At 45.4% G+C, this 20046-nt stretch overlaps 1 protein-coding gene across 3 annotated transcripts in view; it reads left to right on the top strand.

Annotated features, from left to right (window-relative positions):
- UNC93A (unc-93 homolog A) overlaps positions 1 to 20046 on the top strand; it is an 894938-nt gene that overhangs the window by 337379 nt on the left and 537513 nt on the right. The gene's annotated exons all lie outside the window — the stretch shown is intronic.

Below are 20046 nucleotides of genomic sequence, written 5' to 3'. Positions count from 1 at the left end.
ATCTGGTTATTGAACTCTGGACTGGCTGACTACTCGATCCAGTTACTGGACTCTGGCTATGCTTTGACTACGCTTTCTCTATTTAACTTTTTATTTTTTTTATATAATAAACAAGCGTGATTTAATTGTACTTCTGTCTCGGTCTGATTCATGGATTCTGACAGATTGTGGCTGTCGGAGGAGCTGGTCAACCCTGCCTCGACTTTGGAGGTGGCGTTGCTCGGGTCATACTCCGACCTGAGAAACTTAATGCACCGCGTGCCCAAGTCAAACCCGAATATAACCCCCTTGATGAGAACTACACTTATGCTGCGTACACACAACCGGACTTTTTGACATCAAAGGTCCGACGGAACGAGTCCGTCGGACAATTCGATCTTGTGTGGGCTACATCGGACCTTTGCTTGCCAAAAATCCGGCAGACTTTAGAAATAGAACATGTTTTAAATTTTTCCACCAGAACTCCGCCGGACCGAGAAATCCGTTTGTGTGTATGCTAGGGCAGCTATTGGCTACTGGCTATGAACTTCCTTATTCCAGTCCGGTCGTACGTCATCATGTTCAAATCCGTCGGACTTTGGTGTGATTGTGTGTGGCCAAGTCCGTTCTTTCGGGAAGTCCGTCGGAAAGACCGTTGGACCTAGTCCCTAAAAGTGCGGTCGTGTGTACATGGCATTAGAGTCTGGGAGATTGTTCGGACCAAGATCCGGATGCCTAACGGCTGGTCCCTGGCATGATACCATGGTTACCGCACTTCTAGATGGTCCCTGAACCGGTGCTTTGGGCCAGATACAAAATTAAAACGTTAGCCGATATAGTGTCCTCTGCTGGCCTGCTTTAGTTTGATGAGTTAAAGCACCAGAGGGGATTACCTAACCATGTTTTTTTTGGGTACATGCAGCTCCATCATGCCTACTGATCCCAGTTTCCTGCACCCCCAGTGCTGGTAACCACTGGAATAGAACGTCTTCTGAGCACAGTGGAGGAGACTAAGCCCCTCTCTGCCTTATGTTCAAATCTAGCCGGCTTGGATATCTCTAAGGTCTTGCAGTTGTTCCTGGTATAGCAGGGGGATATACCTTTGCTGGCTGATGACTGATTTGGGAGGAGGGTATTCAACAGTACCTCCCCCTGGTGATATCCGCTCATGACAGGTTAGTTCAACTTATGCCGCGTACACACGATCGAACTGTATGACGTACTTAGTCCGTCATACAATCCGACGGACAATCCGGCGTACTTTCCACTGAACGGACTTGACCACACACGGATACACAAACAGTCCGACGAAAGCTTGCGCGATGACGTACAGCACGTACGACGGGACTAGAAATAGGAAGTCCAAGACACAGCAAAGCCCTGTAATTCCTTTCTGGGCATGCGCCATTCTTATTCCGTCGGACTAGCATACTGACAACCGTATTGTCCGCTGAAACCAAAGTACGATGGAAAGATTTTTGGGCAAACTGAAATTCTTAGTACTCCGGACTGCACGCTGAAAAAGTCCGCTGAAGCCCACACACGAGCGGATTGTCCGTTGAAATGTGTTTCAATGGACTAAGTACGTCATACAGTTCGACCGTGTGTACGCGGCATTACATTTTTACATAGAGCATACTTCTCACCACAACGTCTAGCAAAAATTTTAACCTGACAGTATCCACTCTGCCCTAAATGCTCCTCAGAGGAGGGATCGTTCTTCCATGTTGTCTGGTCCTGTCAACATATACAGACCTTCTGGAGAGAAGTGGTCACCGTGGTTAATTCCATCAGTAAGTTGACTGTACCGTGTGACCCAATCTCATTGCTGCTTGGAATAGTGGATAACTTACCAGCCCCACAATCTTTATTTTTTTTTTAACATACACTAATTTTTACTTTAATTCATTCTCTTGGAAAACAGGATTATATTATAGCACATTATTCTGTTGGTGGAACAGACACACATTTGATTTGCATTGCATATTAGTTACAGAGTAAAAGCCTTTGCGTGGCCTCCATTTTCTCTCCTTCAAACAGTGGACACAAAAATCCCAACATGTAAACTAATTCAGCTGTAAAGGTCATTGGTGTCAAATTTCATTGCTTTCCTGGCTCCCTGTGTAGTTTATGCATCTCTTATTACACATCAGTTAAATATTAGTACCATAAAGAACACTACAATTAGCACATTCAGGAACCAGAAGCGTGCAAAAGTTCAGGTAGCTGAGCTCCCATCTTTCTGGTGCAATACTAGACATTGGCTTTTGCTCTATTTATTTATTTTTTTATTCTTTCGTTTTCTACATATGAAAATAGCCTTTTACAAAGTCTACTATCTATATTTTACTTACTTCATATCAAATTTAAAAAACATTCTTCCAGTTTTCCTAAGGGGAGGTATAGGGTACACCGTGCTACCCGTGGGGGACCACCCGCCCAAATGAAGTTAGTCACTATGCTGTCTATTTTCCGAAAGAAGGCTTGGGGGATAGGGATAGGGGTTTGTCTGAAAAATACAGCAGCTTGGGCAGGTATATCATTTTAATTAAATTTCCCCTGCCCACTGGTGTGAGGGGGAGATTACGCCAGGTGGTGCAATGCTTGGTCAGTTGGTTGAAGACCAGGAGGAGATTCCTGGTCATGTAGCCTTCCGTCGTGGGACCCACCTTTACTCCCAAGTATGTGAAATCTTCTACCCAACGTAAAGGTGTGTGGGATTCAACACAGGGTAATGACAGATGAAGAACAAATTGTCCCAGTCGATACGGACCCCTGAATATCCGCTGAAGGTGTCAAACTGGGTCAAGGCAGCCCTTAAGGAGGTGGAGGCATCTGCCAAATACAACAGGCAGTCGTCCGCGTATAGGGATAGTTTTCTTCCAATGGCCCTACCTTTATGCCTTTAATTCCAGAGTTCTTCCTATATGGGCCAGTGGTGTCTCCAACTTTCATATTTAGGGGGGGGGGTCACATGAGGGGACAGGGACAAAAGTAGGGGGGCCAACTATAAAAATGTGTGTGCGTGTGTGTGTGTGTGTATGTATGTGTGTGTGTGTATATAATAGGATTTTTATATACAGCTTACCTGTAAAATCCTTTTCTTGAGAGTACATCACGGGACACAGGAGCTCATTACATAGTGGTTATATAGGCACCTCTGGTGATTGGACACTGGTTAACCCCAATTAAGGAGAATTCCTCCCCTATATAACCCCTCCCATATGGGAGGCACCTCAGTTTTGTAGCAAAGCAATAGGAAACCACGTAAAACCCAAGAGGGACGGAAGCCCTATATCCCGTGATGTACTCTCAAGAAAAGGATTTTACAGGTAAGCTGTATATAAAAATTCTATTTTCTTGATCATACATCACAGGACACAGGAGCTCATTACATAGTGGGATGTCCCAAACCAATGCTCAGATTGAGGGGAGGGAGACACAGATCATAATTATAGACAGCCATGGGCCGGAGGACCTAAACTGCAGCCTGCAGTACACTGCGCCCAAAGGCGATATCCTCTTGCCCTCTGACATCCACCTGATAGAATCTGGTGAATGTGTGGACTGATGACCAAGTTGCAGCCTTACAGATCTGAGCCAGGGAGGCCTGGTGATGCACTGCCCAAGAAGCACTTACAGCCCTAGTAGAGTGTGCTTTCACTTGAAAAGGAGGGATTTTCCCTTTAACACTATAGGCCTGAGAAATAATCTGTCTAATCCACCTTGAGAGAGTGGATTTTGATGCCGCCTGGCCCTTCCTAGGGCCTTCTGGCAAAATAAATAAGAAATCAGTTTTCCTTATCTGAGCCATTGCTTGAAGATAGATACAGATTGCCCTAACCACATCCAAAGTGTGCAAAGATTCTTCTTCTGCGGACTGTGGGTCCGGAAAAAAGGATGGTAGGATTACATCTTGATTCAAATGGAATCCCGAAACCACCTTAGGTAGAAAGGACCTGTTGGGGCGCATGACCACCGGTCCTTATGAACAATTAGATACGGCTCTTTGCTGGAGATGGAGAGAGCTGCTAGTTCTGACACTCTTCTAGCCGTGGATATGGCTACCAAGAAAACCAATTTTTTGGTCAAAAGAACTAATGAAGCCAGATGCAAAGTTTCAAAAGGTTGCCCCTGCAAAGCCGAGAGAACCAAATTCAGATCCCATGGGCATACCGGAGGTTTGACTGGCGGCCTTATCCGCATAGCCCCCTGGATGAAAGCCTGCACCAGGGAATGCGATGCAAGCGGCTTCTGAAAAAACACTGACAAGGCCGAAATCTGCACCTTGATAGTGCTTATGGCCAAATTCATTTCTAGGCCTGACTGGAGGAAGGCCAAGATCCTACTAATGACATACTTTCTAGGATGCCATTCCCTGAGTTCACACCAGGAAACATATGCCCTCCAGATTTTGTAGTAAATAAGCCTGGAGGACGGCTTTCTGGCATTAACCAGAGTAGAAAGGACTGGCCCCGAAAGCCCACTGTCAGGGAAGACGGGCTTTCCATGTAAGATCCCGGCGTGCACGCATGGGTACTAGCACTTTAAGACACACACCTGTCACTAATACTGAAGTCAGGCGGGCTATTTAAACAGGGCTCCTACAGAGGTTCATTGCTGTTTGGTCTGCAGCTTCTGTGTTGTATCCTGTTCCCGTGTGACCTCTGAATCTGATCCAGCTTGTCGTTTCCTGTGATTGCCTGCTGCCTGTTCTGATCCCGGCTTCCCTTTGACTCTGATCCTGCCTGCTAATTCTGTCTGCTGATCTTCCGGTACTACTTGGCTTGTGACCTGACCACTCTTCTGCCTACCGTCTATGCCTGATCTGCTTGATTATTACCGACCCGGCCTGTCTGACCCTGCACCTCGTTCATCCAGCCTGCTTCAGCTCCCAGCCCTGCAAACCAGCATCTGGTCCTGCTCGTGTGAGTTCATCCACTACCTGCCTGCTGATCACCACTACTACAGGAACTATTGAACTGTTTACAGGCACTCATATCCCACAGTGCTCCCGTGGCTGCTGTATCAATACCAGTGGTCCGTGAGCCGGAGTTGTACGAGAGGCCTTCCTCTGCATGTCAGGTTCATATCCCAGGTACGTAACACCCACAGTCTCTCGGAATGTGGGTCTCAGCAGCCAAACCGTCAAATTCAGACTGTGTAAAGCAGGATGGTAAATCGGACCCTGTGAGAGCAGATCTGGCCGGAGAGAGAGGATCCACGGCCTGCCTACTGCCAACTTCATGATCTCTGTGTACCACGGTCGCCTGGGCCAAGCCGGGGCTACCAAAATAACCGATTTTGTCTCCCTCTTGACTCTTCCCAGGAACCGCGACAGAAGCGGGCATGGGGGGAAGGCATAAATCAGATTGTACTGATCCCAGGGAACTGTCAGAGCATCTGACCCCTGAGCAAGTGTATCTCTTGTTCTTGACACAAATTTTTCCAGTTTTCTGTTGAACCTGGACACAAACAGATCTACGTCTGGAGTACCCCACCTGCGACATATGTCCCAAAACACGTCGGGGTGCTGAGCCCATTCTCCTGGGCACAACTGCTGGCGGCTCAGAAAATCCGCCTGCCAATTTTCCACTCCTGGAATGAAGACTGCAGAAAGGCATGGAACGTGCTTTTCTGCCCAGACAAGTATGTGATTCACCTCTTTTTGTGCAACCAGACTCCTGGTACCGCCCTGGTGATTGATATAGGCCACTGCTGTGGCATTGTCGGACTGAACCCGAACAGGGAGACCCCGTAGTCTGGAAGACCACTTTATGAGAGCCATATAAACTGCCCGGATCTCCAAGACATTTATGGGCAATAGCTTCTCGATCGCAGACCATTTCCCCTGCGAGCACGTCTCCTCCCACACTGCTCCCCAGCCTGGCTGGCATCTGTCGTAATAACCTTCCATGGAAGATAAGAAAAGTTTTGCCTTTCAGCAAATTCTCAGTTTGTAACCACCGGACGAGACTCTTGCGTGTCCCTGGGGATAGACGCATAGGAAGATCCAAGGATTGGGACTTCCTGTTCCAAGCGGCAAGGATGCATCTTTGCAGAGGCCTTGAGTGGAACTGGGCAAATGGAACGGCCTCGAAGAAGGCGACCATTTTCCCTAACAGTCTCATGCACAACCGAATGGGGGAAGATCTCCTGCCCAGAATTAGGCGCACCAGATCCCCGATGGCCAAGGCTTTTGGCCTTGGAAGAAACACCTTGCCCTGAGCGGTGTCGATAAACATACCCAGGTATTCCAACCTGGTAGCAGGCTGTAGGGACGACTTTTCTAGGTTTATAATCCAACCTAGCGTTCTGGAAACACTGTGGTTCAGGAACGCTACTGTTTTCTCCATGAGAAGCAAGTCGTCTAGATAAGCCATGGCGGCTATACCATGAGCTCTTAGGTTTGCCAAGAGAGGGTCCAGAATCTTTGTGAAGACTCGAGGGGCCGTAGCGAGCCCGAACGGCAAGGCCACAAATTGAAAATGGCGCCGCTCTACCGCGAACCTTAGATACTTTTGGTGTGTGGGAAAAATTGGCACATGGAGATATGCATCCTTGATGTCTATTGATGCGATAAACTATCCCCCTTGCAGGGAGGAGACCACAGTGCGAATTGACTGCATTCAGAAGGACCGGATGCATAAAAACCGGTTCAGATCCTTCAGATCCAGGATAGGTCTGACACTTCCATTTGGCTTCAGAACGGTGAAGAGATTGGAGTAAAACCCTGAACCCTGTTCTTTTGGGTCCACTTCTACTATCACCCCCTGGGATAGTAAGTGATCTAAGGCCAGAAATAGCGTTTTTTGCTTTACTGGGTCTCTGGGGATCCTTGACCTTAGAAATCGAGAAGGTGGAATCTCCTGAAACCAGATCTCTTCCCGCCAGGCTTCCGCAAACTGCCGAAGCCTTCCCCCCACTCGGCCGAGCGGGGGGCCCCTTCACAAGGAAGCTTTTGGGCTCTGCTTTGCAGGCTTTCACCCCCAAGTCTTTCTCTGCCCCTGGGCCCGGCCCTGAGCCTTTCCTGTAGAGGAGGGTTGAGAAGGCCGTCGCCACTGCTTAGAGCTTGATGCTCCAGGAGAGAGAGAATGCCTAAATGATGGACGTTTGCTCCTTTTGACTGGAAGGAGAGTAGATTTACAGTGGTGTGAAAAAGTGTTTGCCCCCTTCCTCATTTCCTGTTCCTTTGTATGTTTGTCACACTTAAGTGTTTCGGAACATCAAACCAATTTAAACAATAGTCAAGGACAACACAAGTAAACACAAAATGCAATTTGTAAATGAAGGTGTTTATTATTAAAGGTGAAAAAAAATCCAAACCATCATGGCCCTGTGTGAAAAAGTGATTGCCCCCTAAACCTAATAACTGGTTGGGCCACCCTTAGCAGCAACAACTGCAACCAAGCGTTTGCGATAACGTGCAATGAGGCTTTTACAGCGTCCTGGAGGAATTTTGGCCCACTCATCTTTGCAGAATTGTCCTAATTCAGTTACATTAGAGGGTTTTCGAGCATGAACGGCCTTTTTAAGGTCATACCACAACATCTCAATAGGATTCAGGTCAGGACATTGGCTAGGCCACTCCAAAGTCTTCATTTTGTTTTTCTTCAGCCATTCGGTGGTGGACTTGCTGGTGTGTTTAGGATCATTGTCCTGCTGCAGAACCCAAGTTCGTTTCAGCTTGAGTACACGAACAGATGGTCGGACATTCTCCTTCAGGATCTCTTGGTAGACAGCAGAATTCATAGTTCCTTTTATCACGGCAAGTCTTCCAGGTCCTGAAGCAGCAAAACAGCCCCAGACCATCACACTACCACCACCATATTTTACTGTTGGTATAATGTTCCAGGTTAGGTGGTAGTGGCAGGCTAGGTGGTAGTTCCAAGTTAGGTGGTAGTGGCAGGTTAGGTGATATACAGTAGTGCCAAGTTAGGTGGTAGTGGCAGGTTAGGTGATATACAATATTGCCAGGTTAGGTGGTAGTGTCCGTTTAGGTGATGTACAGTAGTGCCAGGTTAGGTGGTAGTGCCAGTTTAGGTGATGTACAGTAGTGTCAGGTTAGGTGGTAGTGGCAGGTTAAGTGGTAGTGCTAGTTTAGGTGATATACAATAGTGCCAGGTTAGGTGGTAGTGCCAAGCAATGTGATATACAGTAGTGCCATGTTAGGTGGTAGTGGCGGGCTAGGTGGTAGTGCCAGGCTAGGTGATATACAGTAGTGCCAGGTTAGGTGGTAGTGGCAGGCTAGATGGTAGTGGCAGTTTAGGTGATATACAGTAGTGCCAGGTTAGGTGGTATTGGCAGGTTAAGTGGTAGTGCTAGTTTAGGTGATATACAATAGTGCCAGGTTAGGTGGTAGTGCCAAGCAATGTGATATACAGTAGTGCCATGTTAGGTGGTAGTGGCGGGCTAGGTGGTAGTGCCAGTTTAGGTGATATATAGTAGGGCCAGGTTAGGTGGTAGTGCCAGTTTAGGTGATATATAGTAGGGCCAGGTTAGATATATCGGCCGATATTTGCCGTTTTTTAAATAATCGGCATCGGCCGATTTGAGCTGATAAAAAGCCGATTTAGAACTACAGCGGGACTTTTCTATTACAGAAGTCATTTCAGTCAGTGTGAGTTGCCTGAGTCGTCATAGCAACCCTTTCCTCCTCTGGGCAGGCTGCCAAGAAAAGAACTAAATGATACAATGTTTACACTTCTGAATGAATGAAGTCATCTCTGTGTGTAGAAGTTCTCAGTTTAACCATTTAAAGACTAAATCTTTTCTGACACTTGTTGCTTACAAGTAAAAATCTTGTATTTTCTGCCAGAAAATCACTTGGACCCCCCAAAAATGATATATATTTTTTTAGCAGAGATCCTAGGGAATAAAATAGCGGTTGTTGCAATATTTTATGTCACACAGCATTTGCACAGAGGTCTTTCAAATGCATTTTTTTAGGAAAAAAATACACTATTTAAAAAATAAAAATAAAATAAAAACAGTAAAGTTAGCCCATTTTTTTTTCGTCCAAAAGTTTTGACTACCTGTTTTTATTTAATATATAGGTTTTTTTTTTGTTTTTTTTTTATCTAAATCATACATACAAGTAAACTGATTGGGGGTTTTGTTTTGTTTAATAAATGTTTAAATGTAAGAAATTTTCTGTATCACTTATGAAGGCTGCTTTCACACTGGAGCGGGCAGGCGTTGATGGTAAAACGCAAGTTTTAGCGACTCTTTACCATCATTTTAGCGGTGCTATTTGGCTAGTGGGGCACATATAACCCAGCTAGCGGCCAAGGAAGAGGTTAAATGCGCCCATGAAGCACTGCTGCCAAATCGCATTGCATGCGCTTCGGCAGTGGTGCCCATTCATATCAATGGGCAGGAGTGGTGGAGGAGCGGTATACACCACTCCAAACGTGCTGCTTGCAGGACTTTTTTTTTAAGATCCTGCCAGCGCATCGCCTCAGTGTGAAAGCACTCTGTCTTTCACACAGACTGCAGGGGAGCCATTTTACAGGCGCTATTTTTAGCCCAAAAGCGCCTGAAAAACGCCCCAGTGGGAAAGGTGTGTTAGATCAAGGGGGATTAAAAAATAAAAAAGGAAAAAAATAAATAAAATAAAATCGGCCTACCATATCGGCCCAAAAAAAATCGGCATCATATATCGGCTATCGGCCGCCATGATTTCTAAATATCGGCATCGGCATCGGCCAGAGAAAAACCCATATCGGTCGACCTCTAGTGATATACAATAGTGCCAGGTTAGGTGGTAGTGACAGGCTAGGTGGGAGTGCAAGTTTAGGTGGTAGTGCCAGGCTAGGTGATATACAGTAGTGCCATGTTAGGTGGTAGTGCCAGGCTAGGTGATAAACAGTATTGCCAGATTAGACGGTAGTGCCAGTTTAGGTGGTAGTGCCAGTTTAGGTGATATATAGTAGGGCCAGGTTAGGTGGTAGTGCCAGGCTAAGTGATATACAGTAGTGCCAGGTTAGGTGGTAGTGTCAGGCTAGATGGTAGTGCCAGTTTAGGTGATATACAGTAGTGCCAGGTTAGGTGGTAGTGCCAGGCTTGGTGGTAGTGCCAGTTTAGGTGATATATAGTAGGGCCAGGTTAGGTGGTAGTGGCAGTTTAGGTGATAGTGCCAGTTTAGGTAATATACAGTAGTGCCAAGTTAGGTGATATACAAGAGTGGCAGGCTACGTGGTAGTGGCAGGCTAGGTGATATACAGTAGTGCCAGGCTAGGTGGTAGTGCCTGTTTAGGTGATAAACGGTAGTGTCAGGCTAGGTGGTAGTGTCAGTTTAGGTGATAGTGCCAGTTTAGGTGATATACAGTAATGCCAGGTTAGGTGTTAGTGGCAGGTTAGGTGGTAGTGGAAGGTTAGGTGATATACAATATTGCCAGGTTAGGTAGTAATGGCAGGCTAGGTGGTAGTGCCAGGTTAGGTGACAGTGCCAGTTTAGGTGATATACAATAGTGCCAGGTTAGGTGGTAGTGCCAAGCTAGGTGATATACAGTAGTGCCATGTTAGGTAGTAGTGGCAGGCTAGGTGGTAGTGCCAGGTTAGGTGGTAGTGCTAGGTGATATACAGTAGTGCCAGGTTAGGTGGTAGTGGCAGGCTATATGGTAGTGCCAGTTTAGGTGATATACAGTAGTGCCAGGTTAGGTGGTAGTGGCAGGTTAGGTGATATACAGTATGACCAGGTTAGGTGGTAGTGGCAGGCTAGGTGGTAGTGCCAGGTTAGGTGATATACAGTATTGCCAGGTTAGGATGGTAGTGCTGGGTTAGGTAATAGTGCCAGGTTAGGTGGTAGTGCCAGGTTAGTGTAATAGTGCCAGGTTAGGGTAATAGTGCCAGGTTAGGGTGGTAGTGCCAGGTTAGGGTGGTAGTGCTAGATTAGGTGGTAGTGGCAGGTTAGGTGGTGGTGCCAGGTTAGGGTGGTAGTGCCAGAGTAAATACATGAGAACATGAATAGATAAGAGTCCTGTTCCCCTCTTCCTCCATCACCTGCACTAAAAGCATGAATCTATGACTGTCCCTGCTGCTGCAGAACCTCCTTCTCCCCCTCCCTGAAGTAAACGTAAAGTAAAGAAAAAAAACCTCATGTGATCTGGCAAGCTGAAGGCCGATTCTGGCTTCTCCCTGGAACTGAAGTCAAAATGTGGGTGGTGGGAGAGGAAGAGGGAGGGGCTGAAGCACGGACAAAGTATTATTGGCTAAGAGATGAGATGCAAAAATGTCCCCCTCCCTGTAGTCAGGACACGGACATCATGCAGCCCTGAACCTTACTGCTGCTGTGTGGACTTCTCCCGTCTCCACACATTACAGGTCGGAGGAGATGCTGTTTTGCACACACAGGAGTGGGCTTAGAGAGGTCAAAGCGCTGGAGCTGGCCCTGTCTTTTGTCATTATGAGAAGCAGGAGACCGGACAGCAAAGTATACAACAGGACACAGTGCATGGCAATTACATAAGTGATGCCCTCTGTGTGTCTCTCCCTCCAGCAGCTGAGAGCCTACAGAGAATCGCCCTGTAATTGCCGTGCCGATCATTTTAATTTGGGGGCACATGGGGGCCCAGTATGATGTTGGGGGGGTCAGGGCCCCCTGTGGCCCCAGGCTGGTGATGCTTCTGATATGAGTAGCCATTTGCCCTGGCTCCAGGGCCAGAGCAAATAGGGCTGGGGATAATGGACATCCCTGTCGAGTTCCCCTCTCAAGAGAGAAGGCCCCCGATAGGGTCCCGTTGGTACGTATTCAGGCCCTAGGGTGTGTGTAAAGCATTTGTAGCCATGATAAAAATTGAGGGCTGAAGCCAAATCTAGAAAGCACTGTCCATAGGTAGCCTCACTCGACTGAGTCGAAAGCCTTCTCAGCGTCAAGTGAGGCCACCACTCTGGGATTGTCTGGGTCCACAGCAGCTATATGGGTGTGGAGCCGACGGATGCTTATGTCCACTCTGTTTGGTCTGGGTGGACCAGGGCAGTGATAACAGCATTCAAGTGTTTGGCAAGGACTTTTGCGAGTATTTTGATGTCAACATTGAGGAGGGATATGGGGAAGTATGAGGAACATAGGGTAGCTTTAACTTTATTAAATTAAAATACGACGGACCGGAAGTAACGTTAGAAGTGGCGTGGAACGCCGTTACACTCTGAGTCTGGCCTAATTTTAGCTACTGACATGTAAGCAGCCATTTTTTATTTTACATGTGGATACCATTATGGAGTTTAAGTACCATTTGTTTCCCATACCTAACCTGTATTACGGGATTGATTGACCTACAATCACGGACGTGGGGATAAGATTTTTATAAGAGCGCTTTTCCCGTGGGAAGGTTGGTGATGTCCCAGACTCTGGGGAGAACAGGCGCCGCTAGGTCAAAAAGAATCTATGGGTGGCAGGTGAAGGCCCTGTTTTGAGGGTTTCTCTATCTCCACACATCCGTGAGGGGTTGCAGCTGACCTGTCCATACCAGAGTCCAGGACAAGGTTAAAGTCTCCCATCAGTAATACATTGGCCGAAATGAGATTGAGGAACTTGAGGGATGCAAGGGGAGGCAAATTGAGTCCTACCAGAACCCATGGCAAATTGTGGATCAATGCGTGGACCAGGACGAATCTTCCATCAGGATCTAGAATCAGATCAAGTTGTTTAAATGGGAGAGTTTTTGAGGACCAGGATACTAACACCTCTAGCAAAGTTGGAATAAGTGGAGTGATCCTGGTGGCCCACCCATGGTTTTTTGAGGCTGAGGGTCTTAATTCCTACTAGATGTGTCTCCTGTAACACACATGTGGGGGTTGCACCTTTTTATACATTGGAAAACCAAGGAGCGTTTAATCGAGGAGTTGAATCCCAGTGTATTCCAGGAGAGGATATCAAATGTAGCCATACAGGTGTATCAATAACAAAGGCAAGCGTGTCAATGGTTATGAGTTGTGGTTCACTCCGGGTGGACAATGTCAGGCCGAGGAGTGGACCAGGTCTCGTCAATGGTGCAAGTGAATTAATCCACAACATTACTGTCATGCAACATAAAACAACCAACTGGGAGCCAGCAGAGTGGCTCAACTTTCCCAACCCCCCCGCCCCCCCCAGCCCCTCCAACCTTGGAGGAGGGTTTGCTTCCCAAAACTAAAGTCATCCCTATGGCAACAGTGCAAAGTATCTAAGGAATCCGGTGAAGGAAGGCCAATGTGGAACACCCGGAGCCCCAGGCGCACAGTTCTTAGATGTAGAATTTGTAACTTTCCCTTTGCAGGAGAGGATCAGGTCTGGAGAGCTGAAGCCAAACCCCATGTGAGTTGTATGGACTACTACCCATGTGGGTGGAAAAGTAACTTTCCTGTGAGTTGGGCAGCCCCCTGTCATGACTACAACAGGACATAAGGAGGGGGGATATCCCCTTGAGCAGGCAGCTGCTTGAGGGTGTAACCCTCTGGTGGGCGGCTGTCACTGAGGTTTAGAAAGGATAAGGATGAATGGAATAAGGTCTCAGAGCCCCTTAATCTGTGGGTGTGGGAAAAATGTCACAGGCTGCAGCTTAGCTGGTGGACTGTGTAGGTGAGCGTAGGGAGGGGAAAAAGGATCAAGCCTCCATCCTGTGCTCATATATGTGCCCTCATAACAATTTTTAACACATGGGGGTCCCCAGCACCATACTCACAGTTGCATGCAAGGGGAAGTAGTGTATGGCGAATCATCTTTGGGGGTTTTCAGCCCACGCCATCACATCCCTGGGAGAAGTGAAGAACTGCACCTCTTCTCCATCTTGCCCTTTCTCTCGTAGGATGACCCGCACCTGATCAAAGGATTTGTGTTGCCTCTGTGTTTCCACAGAGTAATCCGGAAAGATTAGCAGCTTTGTATTCTCAAACTTCAGCTCTCCCTGTAGAAGAGCTGACTGGAGGACCGGAGACTCGCCTCTCCACTTCCGACACCTGCTCCTTGAACTTGTTTTAATCGTGAGGGTGGATTGTCATGTTGTGATAGCCAGCATCAGGGCGTCAGGCGATGGCGCGGTACGAGTCTGTGGTAGGTAGAGGGAGGAGGAGGCCCGGGCTTTGGCGGAGAGCGTGCAGCTTCGGCAGTGTCTCTTCTGTACACCCTTTTTATTTCTTTTATTCCCCAAGACTCAGGAGAGCAGTCTCAGGGGTATTCTGGTGTATTTGAGCGGGTTCCACACCAGGATAGGTCTGCTCCCATCGCCATCTTGGACACCCCCCCATATTTTCTATTTTTACCCATCTTTTTTCATTGTCTTCCTCAGCACACTCCACCATTTGTGAAAGTACTACCGCTTTATAACATTTTTTGAGAACTGGGGCGGCTAAGCCCCCTATTTTTTCCACTTTTCACGTACAGCCGATGCGATTCTCATTTTTTTTGTTTTTACATATACATTTCATTATAATAGATTTTACCATTTTAAAGTATGTTTGCGGGAGTGGTATAGGCAGCATTTGGAACTTGTATAGGATTTTTGGGACTATGACCATCTTTACTGCATTAATACGCACTAGCCAAGAGAGGGGTCGAGTTGATATTTTTTCTGTCTCCATCTTTATTTCATCTAACAAAGGAATGTCATTTGTTAACCACTGGACAACTGGGCACTTAAACCCAATTCCTAACCAGACCCATTTTCAGCTTTCGGTGCTCTCACACTTTGAATGACAATTACTCAGTCATGCAACACTGTACCCATATGAAATGTTTGTCCTTTTTTCACACAAATAGAGCTTTCTTTTGGTGGTATTTAATCACCGCTGGTTTTATTTTTTGCTCTATAAATAAAAAAAGACTGAAAATTCAATTAAAAATAAAATTGGCAGAGTATTGCTCAGTGTTGCAGAGTATTGCACAGTATGGGCAGAGTATTGCAGAGTATTGTCACAGAGCAGCGCTGTGGGCACTACACATCCCCCTCGCACTGTACCGATCGGTACAGAAGGGGAGGGAGGAACCAGCGTCATGACATGATGCCGATTCGTTTACAAGTGATCGCTCCGTCATTTGATGGAGTGATCACATGGTAAACGGGCGCTACCATTGTTATCCGACAACACCGCCCGATTGGACATTTTCCATCAGAATGTCTGACCATGTGTACAAGGGCTAAGAGCCTTCAAAAGATTTGGCATTGTGATCCTTGGTTCCGAAATGAAAAACAGAACATCATCAGCAAAGGCTGCCAGCTTATGTTCCTCCCCTCCTATTTTAATGCCCTTAATATCAGGGTTATTTTGTATTGTCGCAAATAATGGTTCTAGCGTCAGAACAAACAGAAGGGGTGATAACGGACATACCTGCCTTGTTCCGTTTTCCATCTCAAAAGGGAGGGATAACATACCATTTACTTTCACACAGGCGGAGGTATGGTATAAGACTTCAATCCATTTAATCATTCTTGGTCCTATGCTTCCAGCGTTTTTATCATGAGTCCCCAGTCTACCCTGTCGAATACTTTCTCAGCATTAGACAGGAATAGTCCTGGGGACCTGATTTTGATAGCCTGAAGGAGGAGCAACATTCTCACTCCATTGTCCCTCCCTTCCCTCCCTGGGATAACCCCTACCTGGTTCGGTCATTCTTTCCTTCATCCTAGTTGCCAGAACCTTGGCATAGAGCTTAACATTCACGTTCAGGAGGGCTAGCGGCCTAGAATTTGGACAGAGTGTACTATTTTTCGCTTCTTTTAAAATAACCGTAATTGATGCAGCCAGGGCCCATTTTCATAATTAAACAGAATAAAAATATTACAACACACACATGCAAAACTAACATTTACCTCCAGCAAGGCTTTTTAAAACACCTAGACATTTTCAAAAAACATTATCAAAAAATATGGGGATTTGGTCACACCATATTGCTATATGGTGCTTAAGCCCACTTACTGCGACAAAGTACCCCATGATTACTGGGTCCTACACTATCCATAGACTGGGAGATCCCACTTCTCTGAACCATGGGACACAGGTGGTCACTAATGAGAGGTACTTAGTGAGGGAGTGGGGTGCTCAACCCAAAAGGATTTGGTCATAATCCATACAATAGACAAACAAGATATTTGGGGGGCACACCCTAAAAAAATGCATAAAGATGGTGCTGCCATAAGACCATACAACAGAACAAAAATATTACAGCGCACACATGCAAAACTAACATTTACCTCCAGCTAGGCTTTTTAAAACACCTAGACATTTTCAAAACACATTATCAAAAAATATGGGGATTTGGTCACACCATATTGCTATATGGTGCTTAAGCCCACTTACTGTGACAAAGTACCCCATGATTAGTGGGTCTTTTGAAAATGTCTAGGTGTTTTAAAAAGCCTTGCTCGAGGTAAAATGTTAGTTTTGCATGTGTGCGCTGTAATATTTTTGTTCTGTTTTATGGTCTTATGGCAGCACCATCTTTATGCATTTTTTTTTAGGGTGTGCCCCCCAAATATCTTATTTATCTTGTTTGTCATTTCATGATTAACTCCCAACCCGTTCATATACTGACAAAGCTTCGGGACCAGTATCTCTTTTTGAAATAATAGGTTGTGAACCCATCCGGTCCCGGGCTTTTCCCCGGGGCTCAATCCTTTAAAGCTTTAAGGACTTCCTCCTCGGTTATTGGTCTACCTAATATAGTCCTGTCGCTTGCTGATATCTGGTCCAATCTAGCATTTTTTTTAAATTCCCTAATATTCTTGCTTTTTCCTATTTCCTGTTTTCCCTTCTGGTTTACAGAATATAGGGCCCTGTAATAATTCCTAAACTCATTTGCAATCTCTTTAGTTTTAAATACCATTTCCCCATTTTTATTTTGGATCTTATCTATATATATATTTTTTTTTTTTCAACATGCTTTACCCACTTTATTCCCCTCCAGGTAGCTTTCTTTTGTCACTCTATGGAATGTTTTATTTGTCTCTTGGTCCATAATGTTCCTATGTTCCTTAGTTCATCTCTTTTACCCAGTAATTGTTAGAAGATCGTCTGATGTTGTCCTTTATGTTTTTTATGGTCTTGTTCTAATTTCTGAATCTCCTCTATCAAAGTATGAATTTTTTTCCCCCCTGGCCCCAATAGAGATAAGGATACCCCTAATATAGTCTTTATGTGCCTCCGGCGCCTGAAATTTCTCCAGCATCATTAATTGTGAAATAATGTTCTATTTCTTTATAAACTATCTCTGCTACTTTCTCATTTTGGAGAAGAACTTAATTTAACCGCCACGTATAAGGCTGTCTTAAGATGCCTGGCATCCCCATCCTCATTGTTACCGGGGAATGATCTGATACCGTCGATATTTCAATATTTGTTGCAATGACCTGCTCAAATACTCTATGATCTACCATTATATAGTCCAGTCTCGAGTATGTCCTGTGTACAGGGGAAAAGAAAGTGTAATCTTGTGTCTTCAAATGCTGCATCCTCCATACGTCTATCATTTGGTACTGGTGCATTTTCTGTTTTATCGTGTTTAGAATTACCTTACTTGCCCCTGTACCCGGGACGTGCTGTCTACCTCGGGATCATGCAAAAATTAAAATTGCCGCCAGAATCAGATCCCCTGTCTTAAAGTCCATTAGTCTTCTCAAGATCTGTTTAAAATATTTAGTGGGGTTTTTATTAGGGCTATAAATATTGGCAAATGTAAATATCTTTTTCCTCAGTCTTCAGTGTCTGTTATCCTCTCTTTCAAATATAAATCTAACTGTTTTTGCAAACCCAATTGCCACTCCCTTAGCCCTCTTAATAGGTGAATCCTCATAGTACCAGATCGTAAAATCCCTGGAAAAAAGTTTCACATTTGTTTCCTGGGCAATATGAGTCTCCTGTAAGAACACCACCTCAGCTTTATATTGCCTAAGTTCTTCCAGAATTTTATGTCTCTTTGTAGGGGAATTCAGCCCTCTGACATTATATGTTAATATGTTTATTTCATTCATCTAAGTTTTCCTATTTCCTTCTTCTTTCAGGTTGCCAATCCCTGATTTCAAGTTTCTGTTCTCCTTTGATCTTACTCAGCTTCCCTCTCCCATGGCATTTCTCACTTGCCCTAGGAGTCCTATATAGTTTATATGTTAGAGGGTAATAATCCTTTGGTGGAAATGTATCTCTATTTTAAGTGAATATTGCTTACCCCAACACGATGCTGTCCCTCCCTTCCCCCCCCCCCATCCAATCCTCCCCCTGGCCACATTCTGGCCTGAGACTTCCCTGTGGGTGTTCTTCCCACTCCCACCTGAGACTCTTCTACCTTGAGGTGTGGCTCCAATCATGCCCCAGTCTCCCGTACCCTGCTCCCCTTATATCGGGGAACCGGGGTGAGCAGAGGGCACAAGGGGAGACCCCTGGGACTCCAAACACTGACCCTCAACCCCCACCTCTCCAACCCCCCCCACACACAGTTGACTGTCTTCTCTCTTCTTGACAGCTCTGCACTTCCTATGAGTCTATTCATGACTCATTTCCTAAATGTTCCTTTCATCTCAGTTGCCGATTCTTCTTCTCCCCATCCTAGTATGGCAGGGACCCATAAGTCCACCTGGTTACAGAATTCATGCATTTCTTCCAGGAACCTTAATCTCCTTGATCTTCCATCTTTAATACCTATTAGGCACGCATGGAATCCCCAGTTATATTTAATATTGTGTGCGCATTTGCTCCAAGAGAGGTTTTAAAAGGCATCTCCTAGTGAGTGTTTCTGGGGCCAAATCAGTGAAAATGTGAAGCTCCGCCCCCCCATATTTTATGGGGGGTCCTCCACGCATTTTCACCCAAATTGCGGCTTTGTCTTCGTAAAATTGAAATCTGATGATAACATCTCTTGGCTTATCTTCTGTGATATTTTTAGGTTTTCTAAGCCGGTGGACTCTTTCAATCCGAAGACCTTCCTCTGCCTCTTTATTTAAAAGCGGGCTGAAGATTATACTCATGATTTTTCTCAGATCATCTCCTATCTCTTCCGGTAATGCTCGGATTCACAGATTTTGTCTGCGATTTTGGTTTTCTTGGTCTTCTAATTTGTATAGAATTTTTCTCTGTTCCAGTTGCATTGTTTTAACAGTTGCATTTCATTTTATTCGTTTCTGGGCTTGTTTATCTGTTCTTTCTTCTGTCTTTTACACTCATTTCAACAGATGACCTATATCGGTGCGTAGCGAGGAGATTTCTACTTTTATAACACTCTCCAATCTTTGGAACATTTCCATCATCTCTGCTTTAGTTGGAGTTTGATCTGCTGCCACTCTTTCCCCCATTGCACCTTTTTCCATTTCACTTCCAATACTTATTTAGTCTTTAGATTGGTCTTGAGTCTCTCCTAGTTTTTTCCCAGTTGCCTCTGCTTTCTCCTGATGCCCAATCGATTGTTTCCCTGCTCTTGGGGTCTTGGGGCTTGCCACCTTAGACATATATTGTTTGATCTTAGAGGTGTTTACTGGCCCCTTACCTGTTTTTTGTTCACTCCCCCTCGTTGTTCTGCCTATCATACTTTTTTTTTATTTTTTGAAATTGATAATGTTTCAGCTCCCAATTACAATACCGATGTAAAACGTCTGTTTATCAGGCTTTTGTTTAAGAAATCACTGTGGACATTTTTTTTTATACGACCACAGCATGGGTGTACACAGCCATATGTCATTATAGTGACAATTAAAAATAATCCATTGTGTGGGATTTTCATAAGCCGGACCTCCTCACGATTTAAAATGCTGAGAAATATTTGAATATAATAGCAATTTTAGCAATTCTAATGATCAGCTGTGTATGATATTCTTAGGTAGGCATCCTCACTATTCTGAATACTGGCCAATATACAGATGTACCGGCGTTTCTAGTAATCAGCTGTGTGTGACTTTCATTGGCCTAGCCTCCTCGTAGTTCAGAGCCCTGACGACTGTATACAGTATGTATGGCAACGGTCCTATTAAGCAGCTATGTGTAGTAGTTCTGGTAGTCAGCTAGACATGGTTATCATAGGCAGAGCCTCCTCGCAGTTCAAAGTACTGACAAACATGCAGGTATAGCGGAAGTACTAATAATCAGCTGTGCTATGCGTGCCTTTCG

This window comes from Lithobates pipiens, unplaced genomic scaffold (genome assembly GCF_037356315.1).
Source record: "Lithobates pipiens isolate NorthernLeopardFrog02 unplaced genomic scaffold, aLitPip1_a1.2 Scaffold_18, whole genome shotgun sequence".
NCBI lineage: Eukaryota > Metazoa > Chordata > Amphibia > Anura > Ranidae > Lithobates > Lithobates pipiens.
The sequence above is the reverse complement of the archived record's forward strand: the minus strand, read 5'-3'. Positions and strand labels throughout refer to the sequence as shown.